This window comes from Malus domestica, chromosome 07 (genome assembly GCF_042453785.1).
Source record: "Malus domestica chromosome 07, GDT2T_hap1".
NCBI classification, from domain to species: Eukaryota; Viridiplantae; Streptophyta; class Magnoliopsida; order Rosales; family Rosaceae; genus Malus; species Malus domestica.
Window position 1 is genome coordinate 11,475,232 of NC_091667.1, and position 10,084 is coordinate 11,485,315.

Below are 10,084 nucleotides of genomic sequence, written 5' to 3' on the forward strand. Positions count from 1 at the left end.
GAATAATGTAAGTAGTCCTTTGACCTGAGGCATCATAGTTGTCTTGTGGTTAGGTACTTGATCTTTGATTATGTCAAAGTCACTCCCTCCGCGGGTGTCCACGGCATAGTTGGGGTTACGCCACTTAGTCATGGAGGCAAGTGAATGCGCAACAAGGAATCTCTAATCCTCGTTAAGAGATGATGAATACTCTAAGATATGATTCGGGAATCTTCGGCCGAAGTATTGAGCGTAATAAAGGAAAGCGTTCCTATACGACTCAAATGAATCATATAAGAAGGAATAATCACATTAGGGGTTTGACATAATATATCCATACCCTAGTAATGTGATTGAGAGTATTGTTTTAGAGAAGGATCGAATTACATTGTAATTCCAACTGAATAGGTTCTCCGAACAAATTCTACATTAACTTAGGTAGCCATGATATATGGTTAGATGTCACTCATGACTTGTCAATTCTTCTAGATGATTAAATGTAGTCGTCAAAGAAGAAGAAGAATTAAAAGTAAGTTTTAATTCACTAAGTGATTGGATTAAAAATAATCAATTGGATTGGTGCCAATCACCTCACTGCCTTGCTAATTAGAACCTAAAATGATTGTTCACCAATACACTCTTGTAGTGAGTAACTAATGGATGATGGAAATAATTAATTGGATTAATTAAGTGTTGTGATTAGTTAGAATGTCTAAAGAAATCATAAAAGCGATAAAAGATCGTTTTGGGCTTAAAGAAAAGTTCGGGTCTAATTGGGCCCATTGGGCCTAAACCCATTAGGCTTTTATTCAAGCATATGATGACTTGAAATAATAAAAGCCCAAAGCCCAAACAACACTAAAGGGGCCGGCCAAAGGAGGGAGAGAGAGAGTCAAATGTTGACTTGTTTCTTTTTGGTTATAAAAGGAACTTTATAGCACAAAGTTTCATAAGGGTTTTTGAAGTGTTAAAACAACAAAAGAGAAAAAGAAAATATCTCTCTCAACACTCAAAGGGCCGGCCACCAAAGGGGGGTTTAGCTAATCATATTCTCACCCTTTTGGTTATTCCTTCATCCTTCTCACTACTCTAGTGGGTGAGGATATTTAGAGGTCTTCAACTTTGGAGACTTAAGGAGAACCAAGGAGCACTCATTCTAACAAAGTGGAGGAGGCAAGGAGGGAGGCTAGGCTCAAGGAGTTCCAACAACAAAGGGCTTGGAGGTGGTCCATCCTTGGTCTAAAGTCTAGATCAAGAGGTATAAAACTACTCCTACACTTTGTTCTTCAATAAATTGTTTTTGATGCATCTTACATAAACCTATGCATCTTGAAAGAGATTTGCATGACTATAGCTTTGATATTATTTGATAACATGCTTCCGTTGCTTTCGTATATAAATTTTGAATTGTATATGCATGCTAGTCACTAGAAATCCCACATGAAATCTTACAATTTCCCTTCAAGTGGTATCAGAGCCAAAGGTTTATGTTTGATGTGTCCTTTTGGATTTTATGCATATGGGTTTTAATTTTATGTATAACATGTTATTGCTTCATTCAAAGTATGTTTATCTTTTGTTTTTCAAATGTTGAAAAATATGAATCAATAGTTGAAAAGATATGTATGCAAAAGTGTTTTGGATGCATGAATGAAGATTGAGTTTAGAACAAAATTTTGGGGTTTTGTTCCAAAAAGGGGGCACGACAAAGGGGGTTTTTTGGCTAAGTGTTTGTGTTTTATTTTGAATCACACACACACACTTTGAAGCTAGAAAGAATAGATCTTGTCACTTTTGTTTTTGGGTTTGAAAAAATCACCAAGAAAGTACAAATCTTGAAATTGTATTCATGGTTTTGTTCTTGGTGTTCATGGTTTGGTTTTTGGTGAAAAATGTTTCATTTGTTTTTCATACATTGTTTTGTGGTTTTGGATGGTAAACTTACCATCCATAGCTTTCCCAAAATTTATTAAACCCTAGACTTGACTAGGTGAATTTCCATCACCATTACTCTAAAGTCCTTAAAGCAAAACCAAGTGACAAGTAAAATTTAATTTTTCTACTTTATGTTGATTTAATGCAATATGGGTGAGACCTCCCATCCCTCTTAATGTGGCCGGCCACCCTAGTGGATTTATCCACTTGTGGGGCTATTTTGTAAATTTTAAAAAGTTGATAATACTTTCAAGTATTTACGGTTTGAACCCTAACTTTTTGTATTTGCATTTAGGCCCCTACTAACTAGAAAGTTAAAATATTTGATTTTAATTTTGTTAGTTGTTTAAACTCATAATACTATTATGCCCATATGCACTAAATCTAATTGTTTATGTTGCATTCCAATTAATTATTTAATGTGATTAAGTAGTTAGAAAAATGGTTGACTATGGACTTATGCCTTAAACGATAATTGAGCTATGAGAAAGGGCGCTAAACTCAAATTGTTTGAACCTTGGGAATGTGTTTTAATTACTGTTTCAATTGGACCTTGTCATGATAGACATTAATCTTTCTCTCCCTCTTAGTATATGTAATTTGTAGGAATTTGTACAAATCGGTTTGTAATTTTTATTACTTCTTAATCTCTTTTAATTGGTTGATTCCCTCTAGTACTAGACTAGAGTTTCTTTAACTATTGGTAAGGTGACATGATTAAAAGAGGGTTTTGTCATGAGATTAAAGATTAATTGGGTCCAACGCCCTAATTAGCAATGAATGATTGTCTTTCATTTCTAATGGCTCAATGAAAAATGTTTTAATTGGATTGAAAGCACGTAATTAAAACGACACAACCTTCCCTAGATCTCATTCAACAATGTTGGCTCGTTGTTGCAATAACCCAATAAGTCCATGGTCATCCAAGAGCCTAGGATAACTATAAAGTCCAATTTCAAAGGAATGCAAAAACCATAGTAGTAGTAGTTACTTCCAATATTTGAAAAATTCGTTTTTGATATTGATTTGTTTTTCTCAAAACAAATAGTGGGAGTATCATACGCTACTAAACTATAATGAATATAATTAGTAGTTATATATATCTCCAATATTTTGAAAAATGTTTTGATATTGATTTGTTTTATGAAAACAAATAGTGGGGATATCATATGCTACCAATTTCATTAACTTTGGACTAGTAGTTATAATAGGACACAATTTATTTTAATGTGATGAAATAAATAAAATGATGAGACCTTAAAATCCCTCAACCAATATCCAATATTAAGTTGAAAGCGGGAGGTGCTTTGAACACTTCTTCGTGGCCTTCCACCATGGTAGGCTCCAATCGTCTATGACTTGTACACCGCCTTCACCCTATCATGGGGAAGTGCAAAGTGCATGCTTATACTCAGGAGGAGTCTATATAAACATTTGATGAGGTGAAGGTAGGCAACGAGTGTGGCCAACATCGTATCATCGTGAGGTCATACTTGAACCCCTATCTAAACCGGCATGGTGGGTCGAAACTTAACTAAGAGAAATAGTGCCAACATCGTATCATCGTGAGGCATTGTTCTCTAGAGGCCAAATAGATGGGTAATCACAAGAGGTTGTTGTGAATGGGTAAGTGTACCCTCTCATTATTATTTTTGCTAGCCGACATCGTATCATCGTGAGGTGGGCTTGGTAATAGTGAGCCTCCCGTAACCCGCTAGGAGCTTTCTTTGAAATCTCCCGGATTCCATCTTGAGGGATATGGAATTTGCCAAAAATGGTGGGTGGTGTCATTCGGTTTAAAGACCCGAATCGTTTGACTTAATCAACAATCAAACTAATTATTTTTATTGTTTATGTATTTAGATATGGTTGGAAGCACACTCGCGAAAATACTCGACAAACATTGCCTAGAGGGGCACAATTTCCCATCGTGGTATCGTAATGTCAAGATTCTCCTAACCTTGGAGAAGATTGTTTACGTACTAGACAAGGCTCCACCTCACATACCTCTTGGCCCTGAGGCCACTGAGGATGAACATGCTAAGTATGACAAACACGTTGAGGATGATACACAAGCCAAGTGCTATCTGTTGGCTTCCATCAACGAGGAGCTACAGAGACAGCACGAGGTCATGGACAGTGCAGCTTCCATCATACTCTATCTTACGGAGTTATATGGTGAAGGGACGCGCAACCGTCACTTTAGCACTGTTAGTGAACTTGTGAAGACCAAGATGGTCAAGGGGGCTCCAATGCATTAACATGTACTGAAGATGTAGGACTCATTGAACAATTGGAGAACCTAGGTACTCCACTTGACGGGGAATTGGCCCAGGACTTCATTTTGGCTTCTCTTTCTGATTCATTATCGCAGTTCGTTATGAACTACAATATGAATAAGATGGATAGTACTCTCTCTGAGTTACTAAACATGTTAATAACTGCCGAGAAGACTATGAAGAAAGAGAACGTTGTAGGGACTTCTGCAGTAGCCTACAACAAGCCATCCTCTTCCAAGGCTAAGCCGCAAGGCAAAGGCAAAGGTAAGGAGAAGAAGTCACCCACTCCTAAGCCGCAAGGAGGAGTGAGGAAAAAGAAGGCAAAGGAGCCCAAGGGGACTTGCCACCACTGTGGAAATGAGGGGCATTGGAAGAGGAATTGCAGGTTATACCTTGCAACTCTTAAGGACAAGCCACAAGGTATGGTTTATGTTCTTATCTTCAATTCTAATTGTTAGATCTTCTAAAAATTTATATTTGATATAAAGGGCTAATCACTTGTATAATTGTATATAGGTGGAGGAGCCAAGTAGAAGAGGAACAAGCAAAGAAAAGTGTGGAGAAGGGTTTGGCCACCATGTTTTTTGCTTACGACTTAGGAAGTTTGTTAGGCATTTAAAGATAGTCTTTAAACTTTCTTATTTTGTTAAGAACTTATTAAGTGGCTTCATATGATGGAAGACCACTATTAGTGCCTAAACGTATGAAGGTATTTAATTAGTCTCTAAATGTATAGAGCTAATTCTTTTTGTATTAAACATTATGAATGTTTGAATTATCATATTAATGTAATGTGATGAATGCTTTCTAATATATTATTTCCTTAAAGTAGTGTTATGAATTGAATATTGTCTTGTTGTATCCTAGTAGAGATACAAGAATTATATCAGTTATTGTAATGTGATAACCAAACTTTAGACTTATCAATTATGGATAGATCTCACGTGTTGGACATAGAATGATACAATGAATCTTTAGATTTGGTTCCAATTGTCTACCTATGAGTTCTATATGAATTGACAAAGGTCTAGAAATTCCTTTCTTGAAGAAAAAGGAAGATCACATTATAATGATATAAGTAATAAGAAAAACGTTTCTTATATGGTTATCACTTAAACCACAATAATCAAGATCACTCTTGATTCAATTAGTAGTTTTGAACAACTAATTAGGCATTCTTAAAATTGGTTTTAAAATGTCAATTGTGTTAGTGATTAAACCAAGAAAGAAGTGTCTAAATCTATAAAATATTTAAAGACTTTAGTCACTTAATAACGAGACATTAACTTAGTGAAGATTGAAACAAACGAGCTTGAAAGGTTTTAAAGCTACTACACAATGTCCTCTACCCGTATACTCCACGTTTATACATTTTGAATGTATGAAGTGATTTCTCATTAAAGTCATGAGAAATAGTGGGAGGTGTGAAAAAGGATATAAACTTGAATATGATTGGTTTATAGTTGTCTAAAGAATAATAGTACTTGACTATTATTAAGAGTTTGTAATTTTAATTGTTAAAGGACTCAAGCTCTTCAAAAGTTAAAATTCTATGTTGTGTAACATTCTAAAGAATAGTCTTTGAATGTTGGTTTCGTCAACCTAACATAAAATGGTTATATGTTGGGAGTTGTCCATCATTCTCTTTTATGAGAACAAGCTAATAGCAAAGCGTATGGACAAATTTGATGAAACAAAAGGGAATAGTTTTAAAATGAGTCACAACATATGGTTTAACAACAAGACAATCCAAATTCAACATCTCATGTAACTATAACGCTCTATGTATGGATGTATAGATGATTCTTGTACATCAAATGGCAAAGATACTAATTAGGACTATCTCAACACACGATATATTTCCTAAATAGTGAATCCATGGACAATGGATTGATGGAAGAAGCAATCTAATGATGTTAGACTACAGAGACCTTCTTCACATAACCATCATGTCCAAAAGGTTCCTGGTCATAGGATTGTCGGAGGGATACTGACAATGCATAAACCGGTACATACTATGTCCGCTTCAATTGGAAGGATGGAAAGTCTCGTCCCATTCGTGTAGTGACACTAAGACAGGTATGTAGGTGCTCATTAAGGGAATGAGTTCACTGAACACAATCGAACGAGAGTACTTGCATGGAGGTCTACTCACATGGTCAAGCAAGTAACTCTAATTGTTGGAATAATGTAAGTAGTCCTTTGACCTGAGGCATCATAGTTATCTTGTGGTTAGGTACTTGATCTTTGATTATGTCAAAGTCACTCCATCCGCGGGTGTCCACGGCATAGTTGGGGTTAAGTCACTTAGTCATGGAGGCAAGTGAATGCGCAACAAGGAATCTCTAATCCTCGTTAAAAGAGGATGAATACTCTAAGATATGATTCAGGAATCTTCGGCCGAAGTATCGAGCGTAATTAAGGAAAGCGTTCCTATACGACTCAAATGAATCATATAAGAATGAATAATCACATTAGGGGTTTGACATAATATATCCATACCCTAGTAATGTGATTGAGAGTATTGTTTTAGAGAATGATCGAATTACATTGTAATTCCAACTGAATAGGTTCTCCGAACAAATTCTACATTAACTTGGGTAGCCATGATATATGGTTAGATGTCACTCATGACTTGTCAGTTCTTCTAGATGATTAAATGTAGTCGTCAAAGAAGAAGGAGAATTAAAAGTAAGTTTTAATTCACTAAGTGATTGGATTAAAAATAATCAATTGGATTGGTGCCAATCACCTCACTGCCTTGCTAATTAGAACCTAAAATGATTGTTCACCAATACATTCTTGTAGTGAGTAACTAATGGATGATGGAAATAATTAATTGGATTAATTAAGTGTTGTGATTAATTAGAATGTCTAAAGAAATCATAAAAGCAATAAAAGATCGTTTTGGGCTTAAAGAAAAGTTTGGGTCTAATTGGGCCCATTGGGCCTAAACCCATTAGGCTTTTATTCAAACATATGATGACTTGAAATAATAAAAGCCCAAAGCCCAAACAACACTAAAGGGGCCGGCCAAAGGAGGGAGAGAGAGAGTCAAATGTTGACTTGTTTCTTTTTGGTTATAAAAGGAACTTTATAGCACAAAGTTTCATAAGGGTTTTTGAAGTGTTAAAACAACAAAAGAGAAAAAGAAAATATCTCTCTCAACACTCAAAGGGCCGGCCACCAAAGGGGGGTTTAGCTAATCATTTTCTCACCCTTTTGGTTATTCCTTCATCCTTCTCACTACTCAAGTGGGTGAGGATCTTTAGAGGTCTTCAACTTTGGAGACTTAAGGAGAACCAAGGAGCACTCATTCTAACAAAGTGGAGGAGGCAAGGAGGGAGGCTAGGCTCAAGGAGTTCCAACAACAAAGGGCTTGAAGGTGGTCCATCCTTGGTCTAAAGTCTAGATCAAGAGGTATATAACTACTCCTACACTTTGTTCTTCAATAAATTGTTTTTGATGCATCTTACATAAACCTATGCATCTTGAAGGGGATTTGCATGACTATAGCTTTGATATTATTTGATAACATGCTTCCGTTGCTTTCGTATATAAATTTTGAATTGTATATGCATGCTAGTCACTAGAAATCCCACATGAAATCTCACAATTTCCCTTCAGTAATCGGGAAAATCACACCATCTTCTGGTGCAACCAAACATGCGTGGATACTCGTTGCAACGGACTACTTCACCAAATGGGTCGAAGCCAAGTCATATGCCGAGCTAACCTCTAAAGAAGTTTGTAATTTCGTTGAAGAAAACATTGTGACTAGATTCGGCATGCCAGAAACAATCATAATAGATAATGGTACGATCTTTACATCCGACAAGTTTAAGGAATATTCGGTGAATATATGGATTCGACTCGAGCAATCTACGTCATATTATCGCAGGCGAATGGACAAGCCGAAGCAAGTAATAAGGTTTTAATCGGTATTCTCGAAAAGATGATAAAAGAAAGGCCGGGTATGTGGCATTTAAAGATAAACGAAGCGTTATGGGCTTATCAAACTTCTTTACGGACAGCCACTGGAACGACTCCATACGATTTGACTTATGGACACAACGCAATATTGCTAGTCGAGTTAAGTATAAACTCGTTGCGAGTAATTGAACAAAGTAGTTTGTTCAGCGCCGAGTACAGTCGGGTCATAAGACAAGAGTTAGAAGATTTAGAAGAAGCTCGGCTTAATGCTTATAACTTATTAGTGGCACAAAAGAAGATCACCGAGGAAGAGTTGGTTTGGCAACGAGTTAGACAAAAAACGTTCGGTGAATGAGAGTTGGTTTGGCAAACCATAGTACCCGTAGGAATTAAAGACCCTAGGTTTAGCAAGTGGTTGCCAAATTGGGAAGGGCCATTCGTTATTCATAAGGTTCTCGGTAAGGGAGCATACCATCTTAGGGATAAAACTGGTGTAGTTCACAAGTTGCCAATCAATGAGAGGTTTTAAAAAAAAATACTATCCAGTCACATGGGAGATTCGGGAATAAAAGTTCATTTCATTAAGTTCGCAAAAAGTTGTACAAATGGAGTGGGGGGATCAGTTACAATCAAATACTTCTAGGATGATGAAGGTAGGAGAGATTCAAGAACGGCCTTCAACTCCAACTACCGCACCTCGCTCATCGTGACCACAACTTGCCGATTCCTCTTGTCCATTTCAGCTGCTCGACTCGCTTCACGCTAGTCGCATAGTCAGTTAAGCAAGACTTACCGCTCGACTCAAAATCTTTTGCAAGCTCGAAAGCAATTGCCGACCTTTGATTTTGGAGTTCAGCAATTTGACGGTCAAGGTCGGCCAGGCTATTTTTTTCGCCTTTAAAACTTTGACCTATGAACGAAGAGCATCTCGAGCGACTATTGCAGCTTTCAATTCGTCTTCAGCCCGAAAAGCTTTCTAAAAAATACAAAAATATTCTTGGGTTCATTCCAAGGTAGAAGACGCTTGAGTGATAGCTTCAGTGCTTAATTGACCATCAGCTGCGAGATCGTTCAAACATGCACTCACTGAATCGAGGCCCTGACATACAAGAACTTGTGTAGCTGCTGAAGAGTCAGCCACCCCCGAAGTACTTGATAAGAGAGCATCGAACTTGATTTCCCATAAAGGCTGCACACGAAAAGAATTTAGGCGAAAAGAAAATCATAAAAGAATGTAGCAGAGAGAGTCTGTTTTAGACATGCCGAGATGAAACTTTGGCCATGTCTCCTGGTTCGTTGCTCGAACCTAGAGAGCTTAATGGTCGAGCTTAGTGTTTTAGACTGCTTCTTAATTCACGCGGCCGATGAAGGTTATCTACGTTCGACGGCCACTAAGGTGGCCAGGAAATATAGATAACACCCTTCGGCGCATAGAATTTTTGATGAAATGAATAACTGGGCACCTGACATTTAATATTTTTCTCGATTCAGACTCATTATAATACAATTGACAAGAGAAAGTAGTCGAGCCTTACAAAAGCTGAAGTCGTTTCTTGAAAGGGAATGCCAAGGTCTTGGTCCTGCGGGTGAATTAGAGTTTCTGACATCGCTTCAGGCTCAATGAAAGGCCTTTTTCCACGATCGGCTGCAGGATGATTGACCTGATCGGTCGCCTCAACCATAAGGGGAAGATCAATGGAAGGAGGTTTGGTTGGTCGAGAGCGACTCGCCAGCGGAATCTCGTCACTCTCGTCATCCTGAAACAAAAAAGTTGTTAGTACTTTTGAATTTAAAGAGTGAAGGGAGTTGCTAGTATAATCATACCTTTTCTAAAATGATCGCTGATTATTTTGGATTCTTGGGGAGATTATTCCCGATCGAAAGGGTTGCCTCCCCCAGGACGGGTGCTACAGTCTGTCCCGGAGTTGCAGGCGTATCGATTAGCAGTACAGCAACTG